At 49.0% G+C, this 17,767-nt stretch overlaps 1 protein-coding gene across 9 annotated transcripts in view; it reads right to left on the minus strand.

The window, feature by feature from the left end:
• Nucleotides 1-17,767, minus strand: part of LOC105497437 (OCA2 melanosomal transmembrane protein) — a 387,654-nt gene that overhangs the window by 281,270 nt on the left and 88,617 nt on the right. The window lies entirely within an intron of this gene.

The following is a 17,767-nucleotide window of genomic DNA, read 5'->3' on the forward strand; positions in this document are numbered from 1 at the left end:
CGAGATGTGGAGAACTGGAGCCCCCATACATTGCTAGTGGGAATGTAAAATGGGCTAGTCACCGTGGAAAGCAGTTTGGCAGTTTCTTATGAAGTTAAACATAAATTTACCATATGACCCAGCAATTCTACTAGGAATCCAGTCAACAGAAATGAAAACACATGTCCACACAAAGCACTGATGCTCATAACAACATTATACAAAGGAGGCGAAAACTGGAAACATTCCAAATGTCCATCTGTGGTGAAGGGATAGGGAAAATGCGGCACAGCTCATACATGGATGAATGCTTAGAAGTGATGCTGGGGAAAGAAGCCAGACGCAAAAGATGGGGTCGGTCCATCTATATGAACATTCCAGAAAAAGTAAATTTAGAGAAACAGAAAGATCAGGGCTACCCAAGGCTGGGGAAAGCAACAAAGGTTGACTAGAAACAGGTCCCAGGGATCCTTATGGGGTGATGAAATGTTCCAGAACTTGTCATGGTTGCAGAATTCTAAATCTGGTAAAAATAATTTCATCGTACATTTCCAAAGGGTGAAACTATGGTATTTAAATTATACATCAATAAATTTCTTAAAAAAAAAATACAAAAAGAATGTAACAAGAACAAGCAGAAAATTAAACGCTAGCATGCATTACTCATTTCTTAATCCCCTAAAGGGACTTTCACTCCATTTTTTCACGGCTTCCATCTCACAGAACCTGACTCCCTTTACCAGTCATTACCTGAAACTCAAATTCTGACTAAAATTATTTCATTTATAATGTGTACTACTAGATTCAAAGTTCTTTTTTCAAGAAATGTGATACTAGGTGTTGGCTTTTCACAGTTTCAGTTTTTAAGAGTTGTTTTGTTTTAAATGTAAATACCTAAAATCCAGTAAGTTGCTACCAAACTCTAATAATTCCTTCTGTTCGTTCTCTGCTTTTCAGTCTCAGTTTAGGACCCTTTTTTCCGAGACGGAGTCTCACTCTGCTGCCGAGGCTGGAGTGCAGTGGCACAGTGTCAGCTCGCTGCAACCTCTGTCTCCTGGGTTCACGCAATTCTCCTGCCTCAGCCTCCCAAGAAGCTGGGATTACAGATGCCCACCACCACACCCGGCTAGTTTTTATATTTTTAGTAGAGACCATGTTGGCCAGGCTGGTCTCCAACTCCTGACCTCAGGTGACCCACCCGCCTCAGCCTCCCACAGGGCTGGGATTACAGGCATGAGCCATTGCGCACGGCCAGTTTTGGACCCATTTTAAGGATACTTCCTTATCCGATGCCGAGGGTGGCCCCAGGAAGCAGGCAGGGCAGGCATTCATCCCCGACTTGACAGCCATGGCACCAAGAATGGAGGTTCACCGGCTGGACATGGTGAGCAGGCGCCAGAGCCAGGCTGCCCTCTCTGCCCCACACAGCGCAAGGCGAAGACATTTCCCACTTCGGTAGGTCTCTTTTTTGGCACTTAATTAAGTCTTCATGAGAAGAACAGGACGTGACAGCCCCTGGATGACAGGAGGAAGTCACTGCAGGGACGAGCAGAGAGGGATGCCGTCTGCTCCAAGCCAGCCCTGTGACCTCACCTGTGACACGTTCCTTTCTTCTGGCTTAACCTTTGGGCTAACTTTGTCTGCGGGGAAAAGAGACTTCCAGTAAAGAACAAAAAGCCAGCCTGGAACGGTAGCTTATACCTGTAATCCCAGCACTTTGGGAGGCCAAGGCAGGTGGATCACTTGAGGCCAGGTGTTCAAGACCAGCCTGGCCAACATCACAAGACCGCATCTCTACTAAAAGTTAAAAAAAAAAAAAAAAATAGCCAGGCATGGTGGCGCACACCTATAGTCCCAGTGACTCGGGAGGCTGAGGTGGGAGAATTGCTTGAGCCTGGGAGGCAGAGGCTGCAGGGAGCCAAGATCGCACCACTGCACTCCAGCCTCGGCAACAGAGCAAGACACCGTCTCAAACAAAAGCCAAACAAGAGTGAAGAGCCATGACTGCCGGCCACTGGTCAGCAGGATTGGATAGCAGCAAAAATAACTAATTGTTATTGAGCACCCACTGCTGTGCACCTGGCCCTGGATTAAGTGCTCTGCACACACCATCTGCACCTTTCACGGCGACTGCATGAGGTAGAACGATGATAACCCACGGTGCAGAGGAGGAAACAGTCTCAGCAACACCGAGTAATTGTCCCTGTGTCAGAAAACAAAGGACACGCACACCCAGGATGCAGAGCAGCATTTTCTTACTCCAGAGCACCTCCTCTCTCCTCGCGGGGCCTTGTTTGCTCGTCTGTAAAATCAGAAAACTGCACTCCATACCTCCAGGAGCCCTCAGCTCTGGAGGAGGCCCGTGGACATCATGAAATCGAGTCCTAGCACCTAACACACAAATGAGTAAATGACAAGGCAGACAGCTACGGCCCTCTCAGGACAGCCAGGCTCATCGTGGTCTCACTGGCACCCCAGCACCCGCGCTAAGTTCGCTCCGCCCGCTGCCACCATCAACACCTTTCTCCCCTCCCTCGTCACACACACCGGCTTGCAAGTGATCCACACGAGCATCTCTGTGGCCCACAGTGAGTGCTTAGGACATGCGGATGCAGCTGTCCCTGCTCAGAAATCCACCCTCTTCCACCAGCTCAGGGGCCCTACACACCATGTGGGAGGAGAAACCGTCACTTGCCATTTAAAAAATGGAAAAGCATGCTGATGATTAGCCTCTAGGACGTGGAATAAAACTTTTTCAACTACATGGCTCTAGAAGAAGATAAGTTCATTACTTCAGATATAATGATGGACATTCCGAAATTTCTATGCTTAAGAAACAGAATTTTCAGCTATTAGAAATTTAAAAAATTCTGATAAATGGGCCTAAAGAGTAAAAATAATAAAAAGTCTTAAAAGATGCCTTAAAACAGGGGTCCCCAAGCCCCCTAACCCCGCCACGGACTAGCACCAGGGCCGCACAGTGGGAGGTGAGCTGGGCAAGTCAGCATGACCACCTGGGCTCTGCCTCCCGTCAGGTCAGCGGCAGCATCAGATTCTCATAGGAGCGTGAACCTTACTCTGAACTGCACATGCGAGGGATCTATGCTGCACACTCCCTATGAGAATCTAACTAATGCCCGATGATCTGAGGTGGGACAATTTCATCCCAAAATGATGTCCCACCCCACGGTCCATGGAAAAATTGTCTTCCATGAAACAGGTCCCTGATGCCAAAAAGGCTAGGGACCACTGACTTAAAGGACTGTATAAAGGTTCTCTTCCTGCCCATGCTCTGGGAAATACAACACACCTCTTCCTACACCCAAACCGCTTCCCAGGCACAGAACGCACCACCTAGCTTCCCAGGCACCGCCTCACAGACCAGCCACCATTCCACCACCACACTCCTCTCCAGTCGAGCACACGCTCTGTGCCTCCAATTTATTTGGCAGGAGTCCGGCTGTGAGCTCCTGTGAGCGTGGTGTGCCTCTCTTGGTTTCTTCAGTGCTCTGCAGGGCAAGCAATACCTGCTGAGCGAAGGAGGAGCAGAAAACGCATGAACAGGGCCTGCAAAACAGCAGGCCAGCATCGCTTCTTGGGAGAAGAAAGGAAAGATTTTGGGGGTAGCCCCCAAGGAAATTATCTAGGGGATCTCTGATCTTCATGCATCGGCCCTCCATGGTCACACAGGTTTACAGCCAGCCATCATGTAAATTCCAGACAGGTGGGATACTGAGCAGACAGAAAGACAAAACTTCTTTTGGTTACCATTTGCATGGAAATGGTAACAGAGACAGCAGGGATAGCTAAAGTTATATCAGACAAAATAGACTTTACGTCAAAAACTGTCTCTAGAGACAAAGAAGGCCATTACCCTCCCTCTTCCACTGATAAAAGGGTCAATTCAACAGGGATCTATCACAGTTATAAGTAAGTACACACCCAAAACCAGAGCACCTAACTATACTAGCAGTATTAACAGAGCGAAAGGGAGAAACTGACAGCAATGCAGCGTAATAGGGGACTTCAATGTCCCATTTAAGATAATGGATAGAACATCCAGACAGGAAACAGCAGACCTGAACAGCACTGTATGCCAAGCGGACCTAACAGAGACAGACCGAACTTTCCACCCAAAAGCGAAAACAGACATTCTTCTCCAGCATACACAAAAAGTTCTTCAGGATAGATCACATATTAGGTCACAAACAAGTCTTAACACATTTTATTTCTTTTAAAAAAAAATGTTGTCTTAGAGACAGTCTCCCTCTGTCACCCAGGCTGGAGTGCAGTGGTCCAATCAAAGCTCCCTGCAGCCTTGAACTCCTGGACTTAAGCAATCCCCCTGCCCCAGCCTCCTGGATAACTAGGACTACAAGTGTGCACCACCACATCCAGCTAATTTTTTTTTATTTTTATTTTTTTGCAGAGATGGAAGTCTTGCTATGTTGCCCAAGCTGGTCTTGAACTTCTGGTCTCAAGTGATCCTCCTGCCTCAACCTCCTAAAGCACTAAGATTATAAGCATGAGCCACTATGCTTGAACTTAACAAATTTTAGAAGATGTAAATAATATCAAGTATATTTTCCAAACACGATGGTATAAAACTAGAAATTCATAACAGAAGGAAAACAGGGAAATTGATAAATATGTAAAAATTAAACAACACTTTTTTTTTTTTGAGATGGAGTCTTGCTCTGTCACCCAGGCTGGAGTGCAGCAGCGCAATCTCGGCTCACTGCAGCCTCTGCCTCCCAAGTTCAAGCAATTCTCCTGCCTCAGCCTCCCGAGTAGCTGGGACTACAGGCAAGCACCACCACACCTGACTAATTTTTGTATTTTTAGTAGAGACGGGGTTTCACCCTGTTGGCCAGGATGGTCTTGAAGTCCTGACCTCGTGATCCGCCCACCTCGGCCTCCCAAAGCGCTGGGATTACAGGTGTGAGCCGTCTCACCCAGCCGCAACACGCTCTTGAACAACCAATGTGTCATAAAAGAAATAAAATGGAAATCAGAAAGTATCTTGAGACAGACAAAAATGCAAACACAACATACCAAAATTTATGGGACACAGCAAAAGCAGTTTTAAGAGGGAAGTTTCTAGTGACAAATACCTACCTCAAAATCATAAGCCTGATTGGATCACACTACAGTGTAAACATGAATTGAAACCACATTGTGCCCCATACATACATACAATGATTATTTGTTAATTAAAAATAAAATAAAACTTTAAAAAAGAAGAAAGAGCTCAAATAAACAACCTAACTTTATACCTCAAGGAAATAGAAGAGCCAGCTAAGCCCAAAGTTGACAGAAGGAAAAAAATATGGCAGAAAGAAATGAAACAGAGAGTAGAAAGACAGCTGAAGAGATCAACAAAACTAAAAGTCGGTTTTGAAAAGATGAACAAAATTAATGGAACTTTATCTAGACCTACCAAGAATAAAAAGAGAGAGGACTCACATAAATAAAATTATAAATGAAAAAGAAGACATTACAACTGATATCATAAGAGGCTACTGCGAACAATTACATGCCTACAAATTGATAGCCTAGAAGAAGCTGGTAAATTCCTAGAAACATACAACCTACCAAGACTGAATCAAGAAAAAACAGAAAATCTGAACAGAGCAATAAGAAGACAGACGATTGAAGCACTAATCAAAAATCTTCCAACTAAGAAAGTCTCAGGACCAATGGCTTCACATGTAAATTCTACCAAACATTTGAAGAATGCCAATCCTGGAACTTTTGCAAAACTTCAAACTTTTGCAAAAAATGAACTTGTTTTATAAAGCCAGTGTTACCCTTCATACCAAAGCCAGATAAGGACACTACAAAAAAAAAAAGAAAGAAAGAAAGAAACAAAGGAAAGAGTAAAGAGAGAAAGAGAGAAAGAAAGGAAGAAAGAGAAAAAGAAAAAGGAAGGAAAGGAAAAGGAAAGAAAGAAAGAACTAATTTCAGGCCAATATCCCTGATGAACATAGATGCAAAAATGCTCAACAAAATACTAGCAAACTGAATTCAGCAGCACATCGAAAGGATCATATACCATAATTAAGTAGAAATTATTCCTGAATCCAAGGACAGGTTCAACATACACAAATCAATAAATGTGATACACTGCCTTAACAGAATGAAGGATAAAAATCATAGGATCATCTCAATGAATGCAGAAAAGGCATTTGAGAAAATTCAACATCCTTTCATAATTAAAAGCTCTCAACAAATAAGGTATAGAATAAGTGTACCACAACATAATAAAGACCATATATAATAAGGCCCACAGCTAACATTATACTCTATAATGAAAAGCTGAAAGCTTTTCTTCTAAGATCAGGAACAAGACAAGGACACTCACTCTCACCACTTCTATTCAACATAGTACCAGAAGTACTAGAGAGAGCAATTAGACAACAACAACAACCAAAAACATTAAAAATGTCCACATTGGAAAGGATGAAGTTAAACTCTATTTGTTTGCAGATGATGTGATCTCATATATAGAAATCCCTAAAGACTCTACCAAAACTCTGCTAACACTAATAAACAAATTCAGTAAATTCGTAGGATACAAAATCAGAACACATACAAAACAAATCAGTTTTATTTCAATATGCTAACAATGTACTATCCGAAAAAGAAAGAAAATAATCCCATCTATAATAGCATCAAAAAGAATAAAATAGGAATAAATTTAACCAAAGAGGTTTCAAGATCTGTACACTGAAGACAGTAAGATATGAATGAAGAAATCAAAGAAGATACAACTAAATGGAAAGATATGCCATGTTCATGGTTGGGAAGAATTAATATTGCTAAAGTGTCCATAACTACCCAAAGCAGTCTACAGATTCAATGCAATCCCTATCAAAATTCCAATGGCATTCTTCATAGAAATAGAAAAAAAAAATTCCAACTGCATTCTTCATAGAAATAGAAAAAAAATTCTAATTTATATGGAACCACAGAAGACCCTACATAGCCAAATCAACATTGAGTAAGAAGGAAAAAGCTGGAGGCATGACACTTCCTGATGTCAAACTATATTACACATCTATAGCAATCAAAACAGTATGACTGGCATAAAAACAGATATATAGACCAATAGAACAGAAGACTCAAGAGCCCAGAAATAAACCCATGCATGTTACAGTCAACTAATATTGAATAAGAATGCCAAGAACACACAGTGGGGAAAGGAGAGTCTCTTCAGTAAGTGGTGTTGGGGAAGCTGGATAACCACGCACAAAAGAATGAAAGTGGACTCCATCCTACACCATATACAGAAACTGATTTGAAATTGGTGGGATTGTAAACTAGTTCAACCATTATGGAAAACAGTATGGCGATTCCTCAAGGATCTAGAACTAGATGTACCATATGACCCAGCCATCCCATTACTGGGTATATACCCAAAGGATTATAAATTATGCTACTATAAAGACACATGCACACGTATGTTTATTGCGGCACTATTCACAATAGCAAAGACTTGGAATCAACCTAAATGTCCATCAGTGACAGATTGGATTAAGAAAATGTGGCACATATACACCATGGAATACTATGCAGCCATAAAAAAGGATGAGTTTGTGTCCTTTGTAGGGACATGGATGCAGCTGGAAACCATCATTCTTAGCAAACTATCACAAGAACAGAAAACCAAACACCGCATGTTCTCACTCATAGGTGGGAACTGAACAATGAGATCACTTGGACTCAGGAAGGGGAACATCACACTCTGGGGCCTATCATGGGGAGGGGGGAGGGGGGAGGGATTGCATTGGGAGTTATACCTGATGTAAATGACGAGTTGATGGGTGCAGCACACCAACATGGCACAAGTATACATATGTAACAAACCTGCACGTTAAGCACATGTACCCTACAACTTAAAGTATAATAATAACAATAAATAAATTTTAAAAATTTAAAAAAAAAAGGTAATCTAAAAAAAAAAAGAAATTGATTAAAGACTTAAATGTAAGACTTGAAACTGTAAAACTTCTGGAAGAAAACACAGGGAAAAGCTCCTTGATGCTGGTCTTGACAATGATTTTTTGGATAAGACACCAAAAGCACAGGTAACAAAAGCAAACAATAAACAAGTGGAACCATATCAAATTAAAAAGCTTCCGCACAGCAAAGGAAACAAACAACAAAATGAAGACAGACTCAAAATACTCGCAAACCATATACCTGATAAGGGGTTAATATCGAACACGTGTAAGGAACTCATACAAATCAAGAGCAAAAACATTAATAACCTAACCAAAAAATGGACAAAGGATCCGAATAGACATTTTCCCAAAGAAGCCGTGCAAATGGCTCCAAAGTTCACGAAAAGGTGCTTAGCATCATTAATCATCAAATGCACGTCAGAAATACAATGAGATACGGCCTCACACCTGTTGGAATGGCTGCTATAAAAAAGACAACGGATAACAGGTGTTGACGAGGATGTGAGAAAAGGGAACCGTAGCATGCTGTGGGGTGCAAATTAGTACAGCCACATGGAAAGCAATATAGAACTTGCTCAAAACTTAAAAACAGATCTACCATATGACGGAGAAAATCCCACTTCTGGGTCTATATTCGAAGGAAATGGAAGCAGAATCTCAAGCAGATATCTGGGCGGCCACGTTCATTGCAACCTTATCCACAGTAGCCAAGATATAGAAATAACCTAAGTGTCCACAATGGACGAAATGAATAAAGAAAACACGTTTCATATACACACATACACACACACAAATGGAATATTATTCACCCTTAAAAAGGAAGGAAATCTGCCAATTTGGCACGACAAGGACGAACCTGAATGCTAAGTGAAGTAAGTGACACAGAAGGACAAATACTGCATGATCTCACTTACATGAGGCCAAAGGGAGCTCTAGGGACCAGGGGTGGAGGGAGAGGAGGGTGTGGGAGATGAGGAGCTGACCCTCAGAGCTAGGCACTGGGGCAATGTGGTCAGGGAGTGGTTTGGACTTAATTCTACATTTCTCATTTAAAACATAACCAACTACGTGCCAAAAAAACACATTTTTCTTTCTTTGTGTGCCTGTGAAGGAGAAAAGAAATAAAGAACAAGGAGGAAGGGTGAAGGAAAAATGTTGCAGAGTAACTTCCAAACCATTTGGACATAGGAAGGAATAGATGAAGGCACCCAAGCCACAGGACGGCTGCCTGAACTCACAGCACTGCCCTAGGGAGCTGCAGCCCCAGGATGTGGTGCTGGAGAACAGCCTGCACCTCGCTGATGCCCAGAGGCCACGCACAGCCCTGACAAATGCCCAGCCGGGCACAGTTGCAGAGGAGCCATGCAGGCCCCTGGTTCTCTGCAGCATCGGCTCTGCCGACGGATTCCAGCCAGGTGACCTGGAGCCTGGAGAGGCCCAGAGCTGCCGGGCCCACAGCACTCTGCACCAGAAGTACAACAGAGTGGGCTGAGAACGCCAAAATGTTCAAGTAGGTCACTGACACGGCAAATACTGGCTAACAGAAATTGGTTCAGACTCGGGACCCTCCAGAAGCAAAATGCTAAAATATATGGCAAGAGTTTCAAGGTTGGGCAGGAGGCACCAAAAAAGCTGACACGAGAGGCCAGAAAAATGGCAACTAGGCTTTCACAGTAGCAAAACATGAAGTACGGGTGTCCCCTGCGATACCAAGGAAGTTAGAAAATACACCTAACCAACTTGGATCTCTGGAACATAAGGGAGTTGAGCTGAGGCTGGAACAGGGGAAGCTAAGAGGAGTGCGGCAGATGCCCCACTATGGGGCTGCAGGGCGTGGTACGACCCCATGGGGCCTCCCTGCAGGGCCTGCTCCACCTCCTTCCTTTCTCTGCGGTGGAGGTGGGCTGTTGTGAGTGCCCTGCCTCACTGTGGTCTGTGGGGTGCATGAGGGCAGAGAATGCCCACTCGGAGGCTGTGGCTGCTGGTCCTCATCCCACCACCAGCTCCTGCATTGGCGGCAGGAGCCCTTAACAGCATGAAAGCTTTTGGGGAGGAGATTGTGTACCTGGGGTGAGGAGTAAACCTGTGCCTGCTGAGTGGTCCAGGAGAGCCGGGTTCCTGTGTTCTCAGTCATTTTCTGCAGGCTGATGGGGTGGGCTCGAGGCCACGTGGGAGCCTCACAGGGCTGCGTCTGTCCCTGCCGCTGAGGCCTGCTTTCCTCTGCTCTTACATGGATGTGATGAGTTCCTGGCCCCTTGTTCTTGTTGATATTTTGTCATTATTGTGTGTTAGCTGATGTGTTCCCTTTGCCAGGCCCCTCGGACACCATGTGACCCAAGGAGAAGGTACACACTTCAAATTCAAATATTTTCTTTTTAGGTATTGCCCACAAATACTGAGTCGGTTTTCTAGCTTGTATTTTGCAGAACAATAGATCTCAGAGCTCGAAGGCACCACAGGAAATCAGCGGAGCAGTCCCCAAAACCTCCTGGCTGTGATTCCAGTTCTGAAGTGGTGATGCCCAGCTGTGGGCTGTGGGCTGTGGGCTGTGGGCCTGCGCCTGCGGGTCAGCCACGCACCGACTGTGCTTCTTCCCCACCTGATCCTGCCTGGCCTGGAAAGAGCTGGCATTTCTCCCCCAAATCAGGACAACTGTATCCCTGAATTTCCAGTACTCAGTTCCTAAGATACAAATGCCTGTTGCATATGGAAAAGCTTTCTGCTCAGAAGCTACAGAAGCTTAGCTCCGCAGGACCGCCTGTGAGCCGCCAACTCCGCTGGCTTCGGAGAGTCACAGCGGCCAGCACCTCCCGGCTTAGAGAGTGGGGATGTTCCAAAAGCTGCTTTCGCCTGACTATATCCCTAAATACACAAGATCGAATCGGCGCTGTCCCTGCCCCGGCTCAGACGAGAGACGGCTCCGGAAGCCGGCGGGCCCCACCCGGGACGCCAGTCCCTGCCCCACACGCGCTGCCGCGTTCGTCTCCCACGACAAGCCAGGAGATGTCACTCTGTTTTGTGGGCGAGGGGAGTAAAACGTGGAGAAACCACAACCCAGAGTCGGAAACCTGCATTCTGGCTGCTGCACGCCGCGTGCCGGGAGCGGCGGGAACGCGGGGCCCTCCGTGGTGCAGCGCACGAGCCGAGCGCAGGGCAGTGTCCCCCCCTCCCCCGAGCCCAGGGCAGTGTCCCCCCCCCGAGCCCAGGGCAGTGTCCCCCCCCCGAGCCCAGGGCAGTGTCCCCCCCGAGCGCAGGGCAGTGTGCCCTCCCCCGAGCCCAGGGCAATGTCCCCCCCGGGCGCAGGGCAGTGCCCCCCCCCCCGAGCGCAGGGCAGTGTGCCCCCCCAAGCCCAGGGCAGTGTGTCCCCGAGCGCAGGGCAGTGTGTCCCCGAGCACAGGGCGGTGTGTCCCCGAGCGCAGGGCAGTGTGTCCCCCCCCAAGCCCAGGGCAGTGTGTCCCCGAGCGCAGGGCGGTGTGTCCCCGAGCGCAGGGCAGTGTGCCCCCCCCCCAAGCCCAGGGCAGTGTGTCCCCGAGCGCAGGGCGGTGTGTCCCCGAGCGCAGGGCAGTGTGCCCCCCCCCCCAAGCCCAGGGCAGTGTGTCCCCGAGCGCAGGGCAGTGTGTCCCCCCTGAGCGCAGGGCAGTGTGTCCCCAAGTGCAGGGCGGTGTGTCCCCCCTGAGCGCAGGGCAGTGTGTCCCCGAGCGCAGGGCGGTGTGTCCCCCCTGAGCGCAGGGCGGTGTGTCCCCGAGCGCAGGGCGGTGTGTCCCCCCCGAGCGCAGGGCGGTGTGTCCCCCCCGAGCCCAGGGCGGTGTGTCCCCAAGCGCAGGGCAGTGTGTCCCCAAGCGCAGGGCAGTGTGTCCCCCCCGAGCGCAGGGCGGTGTGTCCCCCCCGAGCCCAGGGCGGTGTGTCCCCAAGCGCAGGGCAGTGTGTCCCCAAGCGCAGGGCAGTGTGTCCCCCCCGAGCCCAGGGCAGTGTGTCCCCGAGCGCAGGGCGGTGTGTCCCCGAGCCCAGGGCAGTGTGTCCCCGAGCGCAGGGCGGTGTGTCCCCCCCGAGCGCAGGGCGGTGTGTCCCCCCCGAGCCCAGGGCGGTGTGTCCCCAAGCGCAGGGCAGTGTGTCCCCCCCGAGCGCAGGGCGGTGTGTCCCCCCCGAGCCCAGGGCGGTGTGTCCCCAAGCGCAGGGCAGTGTGTCCCCAAGCGCAGGGCAGTGTGTCCCCCCCGAGCCCAGGGCAGTGTGTCCCCGAGCGCAGGGCGGTGTGTCCCCGAGCCCAGGGCAGTGTGTCCCCGAGCGCAGGGCGGTGTGTCCCCCCCGAGCGCAGGGCGGTGTGCCCCCCCCGAGTGCAGGGCGGTGTGTCCCCAAGCGCAAGGCAATGTGCCCCCCCGAGCGCTGAGCCCGAGGTGTGCCAGTGACTCGGCCCTCGAGGGTTCTTAGAAACGGGATCTCAGAGTTGGCGGAGGTCCGGAGGCGGAGGTCTGTGAGCGTGTTGGTTCCACCCCGCCCGGCCTGCTCGCGGCCTCCATCTGGGCGCTCCGAAGGCCCAGGGCCACCCGCGAACCCGCCCGCGCCGCCAGCTCCCTCCACCGCGTCCGACGCCGCCCCAAGCGGGGAAAGGTGACCTCAGAGTGACGCGAAACCGAGGGTCTCAGCCTGTCCCTCCCCGGCTCTGCTGGTGGCCACGTAGCACCCGCGCAGAGACACCGTCCAGCCGCCGCCACCCAGGCCCTGGGCCCCGCGGGTCCGCAAGACACCCTGCTCTTCCTTCCCGTGGGTCTCTCTGCGCGTCACTGATCCTTCCATTTACCAAAGGAGCCCAAGGAAGAACATCAGTCCATCGCCTCCTGTTTTCAACATGAAAAAGCAGCCTGCGCCATAAACGACCTGTTCAAACCAGACAGCAGAAACTGCGGGCCCTGGGGTGGGGGCATCCCCTGTGGCTCCGCCCCCTCTCAGCCCCCAGCTGGGTGCCCTGCGGCGGCTGTCCCCGTCCCCGTCCCCGTCCCCGTCCCCGTCCCCGTCCCCGTGGTGTAGGAGCCAGTCCCCAAGCGAGAGAGAGAAGAGGGTGTGCTGCGTTGTCCCCGGGGCACTCTGCCTGCCACCCAGCTCCTGAGAGCACTGGCTCTGGAAACCACCTCTCCAACCAGAGTGTGGGCAACAGGCGGAGGCCCTGATTTGGAAGCTGGGCTGCAGGGGAGGCTGTGGGGGCGCCAGCGGGGCACCCAGACCGTCTGGCACATACCCACACACACACAGGCAGTCACAACCACCTCACCTCACATACATGGTCTCACACTCACCCTCCCTCACGCCACACACTAACAGTCTCACACTCACACACTAACTGGTACACACAGACACAACCATGCAGTCACACACTGTGACACCCAGAAAGATGGTCTGACACATACCCTCACATGCCCACACTAACAGTCTCGCATGCTAACTTGCACACACACACACACACAACAGTCACACTCTCCACATGCAGTCACACACAGACACATGGTCTCATGCACACACACCCTCACTGTGACACACCGCCTCATATGCACTTAAACAGTAATACACACACTCATGTACTAACACACCCACAGTCACACACGTGCACCCCAATGTCCTTCTACTTGATCCTGCGCCCTCACGGCCGCCCGATTTTTGATGACAGACAAGGCCATGAGGGATCATCAGACTGTGGGGGAGGAAGCCCCTCCATCCCTTGAGCCCCAGATTTCTTCCTGTATATAAAAGGAAGTCACCACACCTCACAACATGACTGTGATGGAAACTGTGCAGGCCTCAGCTCGCACTGCCCCTGTGAGCCGGACCAAGGTGTCAGGGTGTCCAGGAGGCAGGCAAGCTCCGGAGGCTCCTCTCACACTGCCTGCAGCTCAGTTCAGCTCAGTTCAGCTCAGCTCAGCTCAGCTCAGCTCAGCTCAGCCCGCCAGTCCTGGGCACCCCCACTTCCCCTCCTCAGGACGAGGCTGATTCCACAGAAAGGGCTGGGGGGTGTCCTGAACCTAGGTTCAAGCCTGCCTTCACCGCCTCCCGAGCCCCCGTCTCCCCAACCCTGCGTCTCCCCAAGCTCACGTCTCCATTGGCAAAACAGAGCACAACACCTCCGTCAGAGACCTTCTGCATGAGTTTCCCAGGCTGCTGTCACCAAACCCACCCTCCTGCGGTCCTGCAGGTAAGACGTTCAGCGGGTGCACTACATTCTACATGGAGGCCTTGCAGGAACGCATTCCTTTGCAGGCTCTAGGGGAGAATCCATCCCTCACTTTCCCCTAACACTCAAATTCCACCAACAGGACCCCTCATCTATCCCTCACTTTCCCTAACACCCAAATTCCACCAACAGGACCCCTCTCTTCCAGCTTCAAAGCCATCAATGGTGAATCAAGCCCTCACGTCACAGTTCTGTGACCCTTTATTCCATAGTCACATCCCTCTCTGGCCACAGCTGGGAGGGCTCCCCATTTGTAAAGACGCACTGAGCTCACCCAGATAATCTACATCACAAGGTCGTTGGCACAATCGCTCTGCGAGGCCCCTTTTGCCATGTGAGGTCTCAAATACAAATGGTCTGGTGGGTGGGTTAGGATGTGGACATCTCGGGGGAAGCGGTCATTAATCAGCCTACTGCACCTTTTCAGAATCAGCATAGACGGTAGGAGCATGACAGGCATCTGTTCACCTTGCACAGCCTGCTGGGCACTAGCTACAGGTAATTCCCATCTCCTTGAGAAGCGCCACACCCTGGTGAGAAATGTGGACTCCAAAGGCAGCCACTGGCCAGCTGGGGGACTTTGGGCAAGTAGTCTGACTTCTCTGTGCTTGGTGTCCTCATCTATAAAATGGAGGTGGTGATAAAGTCAGCCTCATGGGGATGTGGGGTGTCTATTAACACAGAGAGAATTCCCAGAACAGGGCTGGCCCCTCCGCACACGTTAGCTCCTGTGGTTATCACCACGATCATTTTCTTTGAAGTCGGAGCCCTCAAGACTCACTGTGGCCCTCCTCCCTGCACTGGCTTCCTTTTGCCCCACCACCCCCCACCTCTCACTGGACCTGGCTTTGAACAACAGCACGCACTGGCTCACTGCATGTGCAGGAACAGCCAAGGGCATGCAAAACTGAGCCATCCAGAAGATGAGGTTGGAAAGGGTCCACCTCCTTCAAGCAGTCTGCAAAATTCTTGCCATTTTTCTAGGGAATGATGTGGCTACCCATTTTGAGAAACCTGAAATGCTGGAATGTCAACTTGCCAGGAAAAAACGTGAGTAGCATGGCCCATGGCCAGATGACCTATGTCCCATCCCGACTCCTTCAACCGCAAAAGTGTCTTTGCAATTCAGTTTATGTGTTAAGCAGAGAGAGTGTATTACATAATCCACCAGTTTTCCTACAGTTCTGAAGGAGTCCTTTTCAAGGAAGAAGAGGTATCTCTGGAACAAGGTAATGAAGCAAGTCTGCCAGAGCTACAGGATGCAATATGTTCCATGAATCAGCAGTAAGAAGAAGCTTGCAGACAAAAAGAAATGAACGAGGGGGCAGAGCCATTGGCTACAGATTTAAATTGCATCTCTGCAGAGCATCATGAGAACAGAAATTAGGAAAACCTAACTTGGAGGTTTGCAGTGTTATGGTATGTGCATTGGGTTTTGAAATGCAGCCTCTTCCCTCTCCAAATATGCTTCCCATTTCTGTAAATTAAAATGGAGACTCCCTGGAAGACGGAAGCTGTTCCCTATTCACCTCTCTTGAATTTAATTTCACAGTTAATTTTTAAACCAAACACTACACAAACTCTTAAATTAAATATGAAAGGAACAAAGCAGTGAAACGCGATGTTACACAAAGGCTGCTACAATTATATAAAGTGGGTGAAGGGAAAGAAAGGGCCTGCTTGTCTCCAGCAGAAAGGAGCAATGGTGGCCATCCTTCTGAAAACATAATACCAGGGTTGGATGAAAGACACATGGAGAAAATGCATTGTCTCATTTATGTTTTGAAGTATTATTCATTAAGACTGTGTCAGAACTATTTTAATATAATTTTATATAGTATAAGGGCATAGAAGCCTTAGCTCTGATAATGGAATTTTTAGAATGCTGCATTGGGAAATCTCCCAGAGCCCTATTATAGACGCAAAGTGCAAGAGTTAGGAGGATTGCTCCAACTGTGTTTCCAGGACTTTCAACGAGAACTACTTTACAAGGACGGGCGGGCGCGGTGGCTACGCCTGTAATCCCAGCACTTTGGGAGGCCGAGGCAGGCAGATCACGAGGTCAGGAGTTTGAGACCAGCATGGCCAGCATGGTGAAATCCCATCTCTACTAAAGATACAAAAAATTAGCCGGGGGTGGTGGCGTCCACCTGTGATCCCAGATACTTGGGGAGCTGAGGCAGGAGAACTGCTTGAACCTGGGAGGCGGAGGTTGCAGTGAGCCAAGACTGTACTACTGCACTCCAGCCTGGGTGAGATTCCATCTCAAAAAGAAAAAAGAAAGAAAGAAAAAAAAGAAAGAAAAAGGAACTACCACACAAGGATGAAAGATACATCCCCAAATCCTCAGGCAAGAAAGTGTCAATCAGGATGATTATCTGTAGGACCAGAAGTATAAATAACCCAAGGTATTTCCTGAAATAATTTCATCCCATCAAGCTATTAAAAGACCTAAGGGAACCCTGGCTGATCCTTTGTTCCCGTTCAGTCACTCGTGGGTCATTAGGCACAAAGTCAGGGGTGGAAAGTGCTCCCTATGCAGGAGCCAAGTTAGACCAGACCCCGGGACCTTAGCACCTGTCTCAAGTATCTGAAGATGCTCTGGAAACATCTGTTCAATATTTATTGAGCACTTCTTCTAGGCCAGGCAGTGTCCAAGGCACTGGGAATCAACACTGCACAAAAGCAACCAACAACAGACACAGTGAGATGGAGCCCCCACGACAAAGCACGTACAAAGTAAAGTAGAGGTTCCTCTTCAAAGACTGTCCTCCCCATCTAATTAGAAATAAATAGTAACTTCTCTTAGAAGCAAAATGTATTCAGAGACCTGTGCTAACATTCTTAAATATCTGCTAGCCGTAATAAAGAAATCAATGTACTTTATGTTCTTAGCTGTCACAATTTAGCATCAATATTTGTCCTGGCATGCTTAAACTAGTCCAACCAAGCATGAGCTCACAGCCTGTTCCTCTTCCTTATTTAAAGGTGTTTGTTTTTACCTTTCTCAGCATTTGACAAGTTACTTCCTCCTTCCTTTGTTCTCCTCTGCCTTTGCCTCTTTTAAAAAGTTCTAAGTTGCCAGCCAATCAAGACAAATAAAAAAATGTGAGGTCCCATTTCAGCCAATGGAAACCGCACACAGCAGTAAGGTGGACGTGTCAGGTTATAAATGACCCTGTCTCCTTTGTTCGGTGTACTCTCATGGCAGAACTACCGGGGAGTGTACCCTTTCTGCAGAAAGTATAAAAATAGCCTTGCTGAGGGAATTACATTTATGTTCAAGTGCTATTTCTTTACGGCACCGAAAAACAAACATTTCAAACAGAGTGATGAGAAGGGATCAGGGAGGAAGCCGTAGCCTGAGGCAACAGCGTCCGCCTCTGGGGAGCGGCTGGCAGCAGCAGATTGGAAGGACAGGCAGGGGCATCTGCAAGCCACCCCAAGACTCCCCTGAGAGGAGCAGGGTGCAGACGGCAGTGGCACAGCCTAAGCATGCCTGCCTGCAGAATCTAGAGACCTCCAGTTCTGAGGAAGCAGCCTTGCCTAAAACAAGACAACTTCTGAGTCCTTGCCCGAGGCAAATTCTACCCCTAGAGTAGAT

Source organism: Macaca nemestrina, chromosome 7 (assembly GCF_043159975.1).
Source record: "Macaca nemestrina isolate mMacNem1 chromosome 7, mMacNem.hap1, whole genome shotgun sequence".
Classification (NCBI taxonomy): domain Eukaryota; kingdom Metazoa; phylum Chordata; class Mammalia; order Primates; family Cercopithecidae; genus Macaca; species Macaca nemestrina.